This window comes from Ranitomeya variabilis, chromosome 4 (genome assembly GCF_051348905.1).
Source record: "Ranitomeya variabilis isolate aRanVar5 chromosome 4, aRanVar5.hap1, whole genome shotgun sequence".
In the NCBI taxonomy this organism is placed as follows: domain Eukaryota; kingdom Metazoa; phylum Chordata; class Amphibia; order Anura; family Dendrobatidae; genus Ranitomeya; species Ranitomeya variabilis.
Genome location: NC_135235.1, coordinates 499,697,196 through 499,712,098, shown reverse-complemented (window position 1 = coordinate 499,712,098; position 14,903 = coordinate 499,697,196). Strand labels below are relative to the sequence as shown.

Genomic DNA, 14,903 nt, shown 5'->3' with positions numbered 1-14,903 from the left:
GCCTGTAAGGCACATCGGTGCCTGGGCTAGGTAAGTCTCGGAGGTTTTAAGGCCCTCCCTGTCGAGCATAGAATGCAGGTTCTCCCCCCTCCTCCCTCCCTGGTCGGTACCTGCAAGCGGCTATACGAGGGAAAAGGATCAGGTAGAACAAAAGGTTCCCAGAGAGACTGTCCTAGAAGCAATACCGGCCATAATAGCAGCGGCAGTATTTCTAGCTGAGGCTTCAGTGGACTCAGCTAGACTGGCAGCAAAGTCAGCAGCATTAGCCAATACAGGACGCCATACGATATGGCTTAAATGCTGGCCGGGAGACACACAGGCAAAAATGAAACTTTGCTCTCTACCATGTGAAGGGAATTTCCTGTTTGGACCGGCATTGGATGAGGTATTTGAAAAAGCCGGTGACAAGAAGAATTTCCCAAAACAGCCATTCCAGTCCTTTCGGCGCTCCTTTCAGAGAGGCCGAACGTTCAGAAGACAGCATTATAAAGACCTAGACAGAAACAGCTTTGACAAGCGATCCAGGGGAGGAAAAGGCTTCTATTTTGGCAAGCCCTCCAAAGATACCAAGAAACCCTCCCAGTGACGGTTCCTCTCAGGTGGGAGGGAGGCTCTCTCACTTCCTTCCAGCCTGGGAAAGGATCTCATCCAGCGCTTGGATCAGACAAATTGTGGGTTCAGGCCTGAAGTTAAAGTTCCACCACTGGCCTCCAAGAAAATACATGCAGACTCCAGTACAGCCCCCACAAAAAAAACAAAGGAGTCTGGAAGGGGAAGTAATATCGCTCCTAGACAAACATGTGCTGGAAGAGGTTCCGGTAGAGGAAAGAATGGAAGGATTTTATTCACCCCTTTTTCTTATAAAAAAAAATGGACAATTCTTGGAGAGCAATCATAAATTTGAAAGGCCTCAACAGATATCTAATAATCCCGTCATTCAAACTGGAGACGATAAGATCAACAGTGAAACTCCTATATCCTCAGTGTTACATGTCGGTCCTAGACCTAAAGGACGCTTATTACCACTTTCCGATCAGACAACAAGATCGCAAGTTTCTCAGGGTGGCAGTTCAGATGGGGTCTCAGTTACGTCACTTTCAGTACAGGGCTCTGCCCTTTGGGATAGCAATAGCCCCACGAGTATTTACAAAATTGATTGCAGAGGTCACAGCACATCTCAGCGAGAAAGATACTCTGATAATACCTTATTTAGATGACTTCCTGATAGTGGGGAAAAAATGTTCTCACTGTCAAGAGCAAGTCAGAATAGTGATGGACACACTACAGACACTAGGATGGCAGCTGAACCTCAAAAAAAATCCAAACTGGAACTAGCAATAGTTCAGAATTTCTTGGGGATAACAGTGGACTCGGTGGCACAGGAGTGTCGCCCCCAGAGGAGAAGGAAGAAAAAAATCAAACAAATAATTGTAACAACAATAAAAAAGCCAGAAATGACTTTAAGAAGAGCCATGTCAGTGTTAGGGTCCCTAACCTCCTGCATACCAGCAGTAAAATGGGCCCAGTTCCATGCAAGAGAACTGCAATGGTGTGTGCTGCTGAACGACCTGGAACTTCAGGGGCAGTTAGAGCAGAAGCTCACCCTCCCGGTCTCTGTACTCCAATCACTCAGATGGTGGTTACAGATAGAGTCATATTTGAGAGGAGTCCCCTGGACATACACAGCCACCAAAATAGTCACAACGGACGCCAGTTCTTGGGGGTGGGGAGCTCACTTAGACACACTATGGATCCAGGACCCCTGGGCTCAGGATGAAAAAAATCAAACGATTAGGAACTCCTAGCAATCGAAAAAGCGCCAAGGAGGTTGCTTCCACATTTAACAGGGCATCATATGAGAGTCCTATCGGACAACCGAACAGTGGTCGCATATGTAAACCACCAAGGGGGCACCCGTTCTCGGTCATTGATGCAGATAACCAAAAAACTCATGGCTCTTGCAATACAAAATTTTCTTTCATTATCGGCTCTGCACATCCGAGGTGTAGACAACTTGAAAGCAGACTTTCTAAGCAGGAACTGCTTAAGGTAAGGAGAATAGTCCCTAAAAAACGTTCATTTTTCAACAGATTGTGCACATGCGGGGAAGACCCAGTGTAGACCTCTTTGCCACAAAAGCCAACAAAAAGGTGCAGAAGTTCTGCTTCCTAAGCCCAGCAGACTGGCCGTTAGCAGTAGATGCCTTCAGCATAGAATGGACATCAGGACTCTTGTATGTCTTCCTACCGATATGTTTAATACCAGCAGTTCTGAAGAAGATCAGAGAGCACAAGGCCAGGGTGATTGTAATAGCTCCCTTTTGGCTGAAAAGACCATGGTTTTACTGGCTAAGAGTGATGTCAGTGACGGACCCATGGGTACTCCCAGAGGACCGGGACCTCCTAACACAGCGTCCCTTCAGCCACCCGCAGAATTCCGGGCTGCATTTGACAGCCTGGCATTTGAAAGGTCGTTGTTAGAAAAAGAAGGGTTCTCAGCTGGTTTAATATCCACCTTAGTAGTAGAAAACCAGTAACCAGGATTTATGGGAGAATGTGGAGAAAATTCTTGTCCAGCTCAGGACCAATACGGAAAGGGGAGGTCCCGATAGTGGTAATACTGGAGTTCCTGCAAAGGGGTTTAGATTTGGGATTAGCTGTTAGTACCCTCAAAGTGCACATTTCAGCTTTAGCAGCCTTATTTAACTGACCTGGCAAGCAATAGGTGGGTGACACGGTTTATCCGAGCCTGTAGTAGAGCTGACTCTGTTCCATCCCCTACTCCTCCACCATGGGATCTAAATTTAGTGTTGACAGCTTTGACAGAAAGCCCCTTTAAGCCATTAAATAGAACAACAGATAAGATACTAACATTTAAAACAGCCTTGTTAGTGGCACTGACATCGGCCCGTAGGGTTGGGGATTTACACGCGTTATCAGCAGATCCTCCCTACACACAAATTATAGACGCTAGAGTTGTATTAAAATTAGATCCAGCATATCTCCCCAAGGTGGTATCAAGATTTCATAGGGCTCAGGATATAACCCTACCCTCTTTTTGTCCTAACCCTAGCAACAAGAAAGAGGAAAGGCTCCATTGCCTAGATGTCAGGAGATGTATCTTGCAGTATTTAAAGGCGACAAAATCCTGGAGGGACAGAGGACTTTACTTGTTTCATTCCAGGGGTCAAGAAAGGGTCTTAAAGCCTCAAAACAAACTTATCGCTAGATGGGTGAGAGAGGCCATTATACTAGCCTATAATAGTGCCGGCAGGGCTGTTCCTCAGGGTCTAAAAGCCCACTCCACGTGGGCCATGGCGACGTCTTGGGCGGAGAGCGCAGATGCTACTATCGACCAAATCTGTAAGGCGGCCACTTGGTCCTCTCCGTTTACATTTTTTAAACATTATAGGCTAGACCTTCTACCTCTGATCTCACATTTGGGAGAAGAGTGTTACAAGCAGTGATCCCTCCCTAAAGAGAATACAAATCTCTGTAAGTCTCTCATGGTGCCGTCATGTATGATGGAAAAACATGGGTATTATATACCTAGTAATATGTTTTTTCATGAGACATGACGGCACCCTTATATTCCCACCATGTTGATCACATCATTGGTTGCATTATTAGCATTATACACTCCCTTGGGTGCTGGTGATTAGAATAATATATAGGATGTATTATGTGTACACTAATCTGCTGAGTTCCTCTCATGCTCTGTAAAACAACTGATGCGGAGAGAGGAGCCGCCCCTTTTATCTTGATGGTTTCCTGTCCTTGAAGGGCAGATCCCCTCTCTCGTGGTGCCGTCATGTCTCATGAAAAAAACACATTACCAGGTATGTAATACCCATGTTTTCTATTTACAGGTTTACACACGCCTCTTGTATGTCATCTAATTTGTTAAAGGCTTATTCACAAAATATTAAGTCATCCCCTATCAACGGGGGGATATAACATATTGATTGCTGGGGGTCTAATCAGTGGAACCCTCAGATATCTCAACCAAAGGGCTTTGAAACCCCAAGAGCAAGACTTGGCAACTCCATTGTGAATAGCGCGAAGGTGCACATGCTCATCCTACACTCCATTGATTTTCTGTAACTGTCAGAGAGAGCTGAGTACAATGCTCAACTTTTTCTGCCAGTCCCACAGACAATAATAAATGGAGCATTAGGTAAGTGTGAACACCTCTGTATTCAAGTCTGAGCTGCAGAGAACCATTCTCACAGTCCCACAGCCCTGTTCTTGGGACCACTGGAGGTCCCAGTTGTTGAACCCCCAGTGATCAGCATTTTATTCCCATCTTTTGGCTTATTTTGAATATTTTAGTTGGAAGGAGCACTCTTCAGAAAACGTTCCATTTTTTTGTCATTCATTGAACATTTAGATGATGCTGGCTTGATTACAATGTTGGCAGAGTATTTAGTTTCTTGATAATTATTGCGAAAGTTGAGCCATTGTTTCTCCTCTACAATTATGAATTAAGGACTACTTTCATTTTGCAAGGTAGTGTGTGGGAGGAGACCAAGGAGACCTTCATAACACTTCAGACCCTTTGTCCTATGCATTTCTAAGAACATTTCCTAACAATGCTCACTCTATTGAGGGTAATGTTTGGCATATTTAGTAATTGAAATAAGAGCCATTCAATTAGAAGAAACATTTGTTTTTAGGATACTGTCCAATAATAATTCTGAGTTACAAACCGCTGAATTTGTGAAGTATCTGATGGGAATAGTGTTGTTTTTTTTGTCTTCCACAATTCTGGGAATGTTAAAAGTCTGTTCTAATTCTCTTATGCGTATATAGTGATGTATAAAGAGAGGCATTGAGCACCAAGTTATTTGACTTTTACCTAGTAGGGCAATTTAACATATTGTAGGAGAAATTTTAGCTTAAACAAGCCAAACAGGATCTTAATGGTGTTGTTCAAACCTGACAGTTTTCTTTAAAATAATAAAAAAGCGCTGTACGCGCTTGTACTGCTATAACAAAATGTAAGCTCTACAGCCTGTCATTGACTGCAGATTTGTTTGATTAGGTGATCACCACTGTGGGCATTAATTGGTTGCAGTGGTCTTGGACATGGCTCTAGCAGGAGACGAACCACAGAGACTGGCTAGGGATGCAAACAATGCTAGAAGAAAAGCAGAAGGGAATAAGGATGAGAGTATACAAAAGCTGAAAACCTTATTGCTCATTTACGTGTATCTGTCATTATGTTGGTGTATTATGCAGGTTCAGTGTCATGGGTATGTCAGGTGTGACAGATAGTCATCTTGGATCTAGCTGTAGAAGTTCTTTGCATTTAGTTCAAGCATCTTGATTTTGATTTCTGTTATGGAGCAATAGCCTCCCTCTAGGACCCTTCTGTTGCTAATTGCACAACTTGTGCTGCTAATTACACACATGGTCTGAAGGTTTAAGTACATTCAATTGCTGCACCATGGTGCAGGTGTTAGCTCATACTTGCCTCAGTCTTGTTGGAGGTTCTAGCAGTCAGTGTCTTTCTCTGAGGGCCCTAGGAGGGTTGCTGGTGTGACATATCGGTTGTCTTCTCCAGCTAAGTGTCCCCCCGTCCGTCTCTCCTCTCTGTCTTTAGTTGTAGTGGGGACTGACTAGTGCAAACCCCGTCCACCCCTATGTAGGGCCTATCGCTAGGGTCAGGCAGGGATTAGGTTCCTGCTCGGTGATAGATGCAGAACATAAATAGGGACATTTAGGGCAGACAGGGTGATTTTAGATCTACCTAGGGATCTCCACTCCTCCCTTCCCTAGTGTTTGGGGTCACCCTTCCCTATTCCCTTTGTTGTGCACGTATCCTTCACCCAGCGTGACATTCAGGAGCTGAATGAAAAAGAAGAGGAAAGAAACCACTATAAGGTATGCGCACCACCAGTAGTGTGTCCAAATGGGCCTTAAAATGCCTAGGGAGATTGTCATGGAGGCACATCGGACCACTTGTAAAACGTGGAGCACAGCAGTGGTCATTGGCCATAGAGGAACCAGACAGAGCCCTGCTGAGCTGAAATAGGTGCAGCTGTCAAGCTCTGATAATGGCATTTAAGGAAGCACTCACATTATTTTCTTTATTGGCTATACTTGTGTAAGGGTTAGCATAGTGTTGATGTGTTGATATACTCACTATTTGCAGTCTTTGTCAGTTTTAATTGCTGTTCCGGTCCTCTTGTTAGTCACATGACCACAGGATGGCACTGTGCTCCATGTATGAGCTGGCAGTTTCTTTTTCAGTACACATCTAGGGAGCCTCTCTCTGACGCTCCATAGGCTTACATTGTAAAAGTTACTTTCAGCTCATACAGAGTGTAGTGTGTGCCAGTAAGTCAGAAGAAGTGTGACGTGACTTAAAAGAGGATAGGAGCCCTGGGAACCCGAGAAGACGGTGATTGACAAGTATATTAACATACTTAAAGGGGTATTCCATTTCCAAGATCCTATACCAATACTTGGTAAGTGTAATTATAATATTAGAAAATACCTTCAATTAGAAATGTAGTATAGTTCTTCTGATAACTATGTCTCTTTCCTCATGTGCAGGCCATTGCAGTAGCTTAGGTATCCATGGTTGCGACTACTCACATAGTGACATTTAGTTGCTAGTGGTCGTAACCATGGATACCTAAGCTACTGCAATTCCTGCACATGGTGTAAGCAATCTAGTTTATCAGCTGGAAATACCCCCTTAAAGTACATTACATTAAGATTTACACAGGTTTAGGAAATAAAAATAATGTAAGTGCTTCTAGACCAGTGTTTCCCAAATCCAGTCCTCACAGCCCCAAGCAGATCATGTATTCAGGATTTCTTTGGTATTGCACAGGTGATGGAAATATTATCAAGGTATCAAAAACTGCCACAGGTTCTCTCACCTGAGCAATACTAAGGAAATCCTGGAAACATGATCTGTTGGGGGCAGTGAGGACTGGAATTTGGAAACATTGGACTAGACCAATTTAAACCAAATTTGGCACATAGGTAAATCATTCGCTTGGGAAAGTTTTAGACCGGGATCAGTTCTCTAGGATGTACCATTCCCAAGCAAATATTAATTTACAGCAAACGACTGGATAAATCTACCCCAAATTTGGCATATTGGTAAATCAGACACTTCAAAAGATTTTACACTGGTTTTAGCTCTCTAGGACCTAAAAACGGAACAATTACAGTCAAACAGCATTTATACATAAACGGAAGGTTTTACTCCGGAGTTCAGCTCTATAAGACCTACTCATCAAAAATGCAATACAAAGACGTTCAAGATATCCAGCCAACAAAACAGAAGCAAGCATTTATTCAATTCCAAACGAATGGACTAATTTGCCCCAAATTTGACATGTGGGTAAAACAGGCTCTTCAAAAAGTTTTACACCGAGTTTCAAATCGCTAGTAGAGTTGCGCGATTATGTTCGGATTCAGTTGCCGAATGTGAATTTGCCATATTCATTCCATATTGCTACCCTATTCGTGCCAAATTTATGTTTGATCGGTTCCAAATATATTCAGTAATTTCTACTCCCTTTGACTCCAATGACATTGGGCTGTGTTCGGCGAATATTGCAAAAACAATATTCGCCGCCAATTGTAATCGGAACCGAATTTTGAAACATTCGCTCAACTCTACTCGCTAGGATCTGCTGTTTCTCGAGATATTTGCAAAAACACAAACAAAAAATCGAATAATTATTTATGGCCAAATGATAGGATCAGCCTGCGTCAAATTTGGCATATAGGTAAATCAGGTGCTTCTGCAGTTTTTAAACCGGATTTCAGCTCTCTAGAGCCTAGCATTCCCAATATATTCACCTGAAAAGTTAAAAAATGGAACACCAGTGCAAATATCAGAACCAAACAAAAACTTTTTAACCAAACACAAGCAACAAACACGTAAATCAAATTGCTAATGTAAAATTCTACAAGTACATTATAAATATAACTAGGCCATTATTTACTCTGTCTAAAAGAGTAATGGTCTTTGTTAAACACAGTAACCAATCAGAGCTCAGCTTTAAATTTTTTTTTAAATAGTTCTGATAAAATGAAAGCAGCTTTTTGATTGGTTGTTGTAGGCAACAAAGACAGATTTTGGAGAAAAGACACATAGGGGAAATATATTGGAAGTACACTGAATTGAGCATTAGAAACCTTTACACAGGTTAATAGGAACAGACAATTACATTTATTGACATTATTATTTATTATTATAGCGCCATTTATACCATGGCGCTTTACATGTGAGGAGGGGTATACATAATAAAAACAGGTACAATAACCTTGAACAATACAAGTCACAACTGATGCAGGAGGAGAGAGGACCCTGCCCGCGAGGGCTCACAATCTACAAGGGATGGGTGAGGATAGAGTAGGTGAGGATAGAGCTGGTCGTGCAGTGGTTTGGTCGATCGGTGGTTACTGCAGGTTGTAGGCTTGCCGGAAGAGGTAGGTCTTCAGGTTCTTTTTGAAGGTTTCGATGGTAGGTGAGAGTCTGATATGTTGTGGTAGAGAGTTCCAGAGTAGGGGTGATGCGCGAGAGAAATCTTGTATGCAATTGTGGGAAGAGGAGATAAGAGGGGAGTAGAGAAAGAGATCTTGTGAGGATCGGAGGTTGCGTGCAGGAAAGTACCGGGAGACGAGGTCACAGATGTATGGAGGAGACAGGTTGTGGATGGCTTTGCATGTCATGGTTAGGCTTTTTGTACTGGAGTCTCTGGGTAATGGGGAGCCAGTGAAGGGATTGACAGGGGAGAGGCCGGGGAATAGCGGGGGACAGGTGGATTAGTCGGGCAGCAGAGTTTAGAATAGATTGGAGGGGTGCGAGAGTGTTAGAGCGGAGACCACAGAGCAGGAGATTACAGTAGTTGAGGCGGGAGATGATGAGGGCATGGACTAGGGTTTTTGCAGATTCTTGGTTTAGGAATGTACGGATCCGTGAAATATTTTTGAGTTGAAGGCGGCAGGAAGTGGAAAGGGCTTGGATATGCGGTTTGAAGGAGAGATCAGTGTCAAGGATTACCCCGAGACAGTGAGCTTGTGGGACTGGGAAGAGTGGGCAGCCGTTTACTGTAATGTATAGGTTCGTTGGGGGGGTCGCTTGAGATGGGGGAAAGACTATGAATTCTGTTTTGTCCATGTTAAGTTTTAGAAATCTAGCGGAGAAGAAGGATGAAATAGCGGATAGACATTAAGGGATTCTGGTTAGTAGGGTGGTGATATCTGGTCCAGAGATGTAGATCTGTGTGTCATCAGCATAGAGATGATACTGAAAACCGTGAGATTCTACGAGGTGTCCCAGGCCAAAAGTGTAAATGGAGAAGAGCAGGGGCCCTAGAACTGAACCTTGAGTGACTCCGACAGATAGGGGGCGAGGTGAGGAGGTGGTGTGTGAATGGGAGACGCTGAATGTTCAGTCAGTTAGGTATGACGAGATCCAGGATAGGGCCAAGTCTGTGATGCCAAGGGATGAGAGTGTCTGTAGTAATAGGGAATGGTCCACTGTGTCAAAGGCAGAGGACAGGTCCAGGAGGAGGAGGATAGAGTAGTGTCGCTAATATTAGAAGCTATGCACAACACCATGTCACCTATTGCCAGCTCTGCCACGGTCATCAGTAACATGTCACAGAGCAGTTAGAGGACATCATGGGGCATGCAGGGAGCCTGAAGAAGAAGCATAGTGGTTGTGGGAAATGTAGTTTACAGTAAGAATCTGTGGCAGAAGCTCCTAATTGAACCTTTAGGTCAGACGTAAAGGAAGCCTTAAAGGGGTTTCCCTGGAACTAAACTTAATTTTAATCAATAGATCTTGGAATAATAATAACTACCACAATTGGATGTGTTAAAAAATGTCCCTGTACTGAGATAACCTTATAACTGTGCCCCTGCTGTGTACTGTGTAATGGCTGTGTCTGACCATACAGGGACATAGTCTGATGATACCACACCTGGCCAGGAGGGAGAAACAGAAAAAAAGTATGCAGATAGCACAGGATCGCAGCTGATTCTTTTTGTGAGGCAAAACGTTTCACTGCTTGTTTTTAACCCCTTAGTGACTGAGCCAATTTTGACCTTAATGACCAAGCCAATTTTTACATTTCTGACCACTGTCATTTTATGAGGTTATAGCTCTGGAGCTCTTCAATGTATCCCACTGATTCTGAGATTGTTTTTCATGACATATTGTTCTTCATGTTAGTGATAAAATTTATTCAATAAGACAAGTTTATTTATGAAAAAAGTGGAAATTTGGCAAACATTCTGAAAATTTTGCAATTTTCAAACTTAAAATTTTTGTGCCTTAAATCAGAGAGACATGCCACACAAAATAGGTGATAAATAGCATTTCCCACATGTCTGCGTTACATCAGCAAAATTTTGGAAACATAATTATTTTTTTTAGGAAGTTATAAGGGTTAAATGTTGATCAGCGATTTCTCATTTTTCCAACAAAATTACAAAACCATATTTTTTAGAGACCACATTATTATTATTATTATTATTATTATTATTTATTTATATAGCACCATTGATTCCATGGTGTTGTACATGAGACGGGGTTACATACAAATTACAGATCACTTACAGTAAAAAGCTAACAATTGAAGCGATGGCCGGGGGACCACCATGGTGCAGGAAGACTACTGTACACAAGATGAGGTGCAAACAACAAAGGGTAGATTTATTGGAAGGCAAGGAATGAAGGGAATGAGGAAGATGCAAACGGGTATACCATGGCAACAGACAATTTGCAAGAGTTATGAACTTTAACTTTTCCGTAAAACAGCAAGGTGCTACAACTATTGCAGACTCAAAATATGTCTAACAAGCAAATATAAACAATAAACGAGTGATGATGCTACTCTACGTATAACCTCCCTGGCCTTTACTAAGCAGGCCACACGGCTCCCGTGTACTGACTATTGAAGCCTACACTGAACCCTAACAGGTGCACCAAACAGGAACAGACTCACGGTGTTGTTGGAGAATCAGATCCAGTCCCAGGGGGGCCCCCAGCAGTCTACGGTGGTGCGCACGGCTTTCTGTCAGCTCTGTGAAGCGTGGTCTTCTCCTTGCTTCTGGATCCTAGGGATGCTTCGGGAAACTGTAAATCCCTTCCTCTGTATCTTCGTAGCTCTCTTACAGCTATATCAGGGCACAGTTCTTCTTTCAGCTATCAGGACAAAAAGTCCTCTCTGCACCAGCCTCCGCTCTCACACGCTGCTCCAGCTCCACACCTGCACTCTGCACAGACTAGTTCATCACAATTATTATTGCAGGGGAGAAGCAGAACATTCCATCACGCCAAACAAGGTGGTGCAGACTTTCCATAACAGCACCACCCTCTTACATGCCTCCCTTCTTAATGATGGTCGTCCTTGGCCATCACAGCATCAGGGTCAAAGTGTAATGGAGGAAGGTGCAATGCGGAAACAGCACCTATAGAGGGGGCAACAAAGGTGTAAAAACAGACAGCACACTGTTCTACATATCGGACTGGTGGAACCCCTGCATTAGACCTCTGGGATCTCCAAAGCTCTTGGCTGTCAGGCAAGGCTTGACTATCTTCCAGAGTACCACTTGTTGCAGGAGACATTGCGAGCTCTTGTCTGGTCTCATCCTCGCATGGCGGTACTGGTACATCCATGAGATTACCGTCTCTGTGCGGCTGAGGACCCCCTACTGTGTCAGGGACGGTCCACCACTCATTGATTTCACCATCAGGCATGACAGATTCAGGAAGTGGAGTAGCGCCTTCAGGCGACAATGGTGTAGAACAGACCTCAGACCAGCAAGGCCGCAGCATATTTCTGTGAAGTACTCTAGGGGCGGATGCCCCAGTCTCAATCTGTACCTTGTAGACAGGGCCGTTAGCATACACTCGCTCGATAACTTTGTACGGCTGTACTTCCCATCTCTCACTTAGTTTTCCCTTAGGGCATTTCTCTCTGACTAATACTCGGTCTCCAGGTTGGAGCGGTAACTCTTGAGTCCGTTTGCGGCCCTTATGTTCTTTTTCTTGCAGCTGCTGACCTGCCAACCGCCGTATCGTTTGCAATCGTTGCCGATGCTCTTTTCACCCATGAAGTTACAGTTCGCTCCATCAGCTCCTCTGGCTGTTCCAATTTCAGCTCAATGATCTCTCGTCCAGCTCTTCCAAACAACAGTAGATAGGGGTATAACCCGTGGTGGAGTGGACCCGATTGTTGTAGGTCCAGACCAATTCCGGCAGATAGTCTGGCCAACGCGCCTTATCCTCCTCCAAAGTTCTCAGCATTTGAAGTAAGGTTCGGTTGAAGCGTTCACAAGCTCCGTTGCCTTGAGGGTGGTAAGGGGTGGTCTGGGACTGCTCGATGCCATACATACGATACAATTCTTCCATCACTTTGCCTTGGAAACATGCGCCTTGGTCGGAGTGGATGCGCTTTGGGCACCCATACACCTGGATGAAGTGTTGACAAATGGCTCGCGCCGCCGATTCCGCAGTCTGATCTCTAGTCGGAGTGACTACTGCGAACTTAGAGAAATGATCGGTCATCACCAAACAGTATTGCAGCCCCCGAGCCGACGAGGAGATAGTCGATCATCAAGACTTCTAGTGGTTCCTTAGTTTGGATGGGTGCCCTCTGTTCGGTACTCTTAATGAGGTCACATACTCGACATTGCTGGCAAACCTCTTCCACCACAAACTCCAACCGGGGGCAATACACATACCGCTGTAACCATTGGTAGGTCTTTGTGGGGCCGAAGTGCGCTCCAAATTCATGGGCTTCTTTAGCTACTTCTTGAGCCATTATTCCTGGGATGACCATTTGCCACCTTACTTCCATATCTTTTGGCTGTTGCCTCTTACGATATAGCACTGACTCTCGCACTTCCAGTCTATCCCACTGGTGTAACACACTCCTCATTTCAGAGTCCAGATCATCTCTCTCTTGTTTGCCAGGCTTCCGCTTTTGAGTTACCCACCATTTCATCTGTCTCAGCCCTTCGTCTTCATCCTGAATGTGTCCCCATTCCTCATTGGTTCTCCGCAGGGACCGGGGTAATGTGCAGGCCTCCTTTCTTGACTGGGCCGCAACCATTGGGGGCTTAAACTTACGAAAGTCTGGGGTTTCCTCTTCGAGTTGCTCATCAAGATCCCCCACTGGAGTCTCCACAGTCACTCTTGACAGCCCAGAAGAAAATATAATGGGCACACTGTAGAGTTCAATGAAGAAGGTGCTGGCTAGACATCCAACGGCTACCTGTGGATAGGCCTCCTTGAGTAGGGGCCAGTGTTTATTAATGGTCTTATAGATCAAGGGCATAGTGGGATGGTGCGTGTGTATGAACGGAATTCGTTCCTGTTTAGGGGATCGTGGTCTAGAGGGAAGATACTCCAGGGCCCTTGTTTTTTCTTTTTGAAGGCTCTTATCGGGATAATTTCTGTCTCTAAATTTTTTTCATTATTTTTTTCATTTCCCCTTCATTTTAAATTAATAATTTTATTAATTTTTTCTCATTCATTTTCATTTAATTTTCATTTAAGGAGTTTTGTACTCTGACGGAATATGCATCCCTAATCTCATTCCTTTCATAACACCATGATCATGACCCCCAAGTGTGAATTCTCCCTACCATAGGTTACACTTATATCCCCCTTCTCTCTCCCTTAGGAGGACACTCCCTTATTGGCGCTACTTGTAGCCCCTATATGACAGGAGAAGCCCTTCATGCATAAAAGTTTACCCTGCATCTAACGCTAGGTTTCCCAGCCCCCTGATCGCCGCTACCATTTGCTCCCCTTACACGAACAGGACAAGTGAGGCCCCCCAGGCGTAATAGGTTTCTCAGCCCCCTGACAGCCGCCACCATTTGCTCCCCCTGCACTAGCGCTACTTGGTTCAGTCTCCTCAAAGCACACTGCGCATGCTCCAGGCCCTCTTGCACTATAGGCGCTGCCATAATATCTCTCTCCTAATCTAGCGATTACTGCGCATGCGCCAGTCTGACACGCACGCCGCTCTGCGGAGCAGACCTCGCTTTCACCACACAGGTGCACGTCAGCACACCGGATATGACCGCAACAGCGGTGTACTTAAAAACGCTGACAGCGCTCATTACAGCCACTGCACCACCAATAAGACGGACACCTTATTCCTGGAGTCGACCGTGAGCTGGTAAAAACTGCACCTTTGTGCTTGTATACCCTTTGCTTCCTTGTTATTCAATGTACCATATATTTAACCGCATCCTCTCTGTTTTTCCCTAGTCCTTGGGGACTCTCCTCCTTATTTCCTTTTCTTCTATACCATTCCTCTTACTTAAGGTCAGTATATCACTTTGGCGTCTTGAACAGTGTCGTTTTTGGTTTCTTTTGTCCTTTTTTTGCTTTTTTGATGTTCCCTGCATTCATTTGTTTTTTGCTTATTTCCAGCCCAATACGAGCTCTCAGTTTAGGAATGTTCTTTTTGAATAGTCTCCATACAGAACCTGGTTTCAGGTTATCTCCACCCTCTCTTTTATCTATGCCATGATTCATTGTCCTTGGACATAGATGTGTCCGTAGTTACAAACTGTGGGCATACATATGTATATTTCCTGTATATAATTTTCATGTAGTTTTTTTATATATACATTTTGTAGCTTGATTTAGGAAATTTGTGTTTTGTTTTGTCTTTATGAATTGCATGTTTTTCTATGCACATGTAAATATGTACAGCACACTTATACGTTGTATTTATTATTGCAGTGGGGTTTGAAAAAGACCGTGCCAGGTCGAAACGTCACCCTACCTTATGGTCCGCAACCACTTGTTATCTATGTAAAAATCACTTGATGGTGCCTGTACACTTGAATAAAAACAAAAGAAAAATCTTCACATTTCCAAGACTTGAGTGCGGCTATTTT

The 14,903-nt window shown here is 44.1% G+C and overlaps 1 protein-coding gene across 3 annotated transcripts in view; it reads left to right on the top strand.

The window, feature by feature from the left end:
* LOC143765395 (uncharacterized) overlaps nt 1-14,903 on the top strand; it is a 75,672-nt gene that overhangs the window by 21,940 nt on the left and 38,829 nt on the right. Inside the window, exon 1 of one of the 3 annotated variants that reach the window (XM_077252006.1) lies at nt 6,352-6,472. The exons of the other annotated variants lie outside the window; for them this stretch is intronic. The gene's annotated coding sequence lies outside the window, so the exon portion shown is untranslated. Of the gene's footprint in view, nt 1-6,351; nt 6,473-14,903 lie in introns of those variants that run through there. 3 annotated transcript variants of the gene reach the window in all.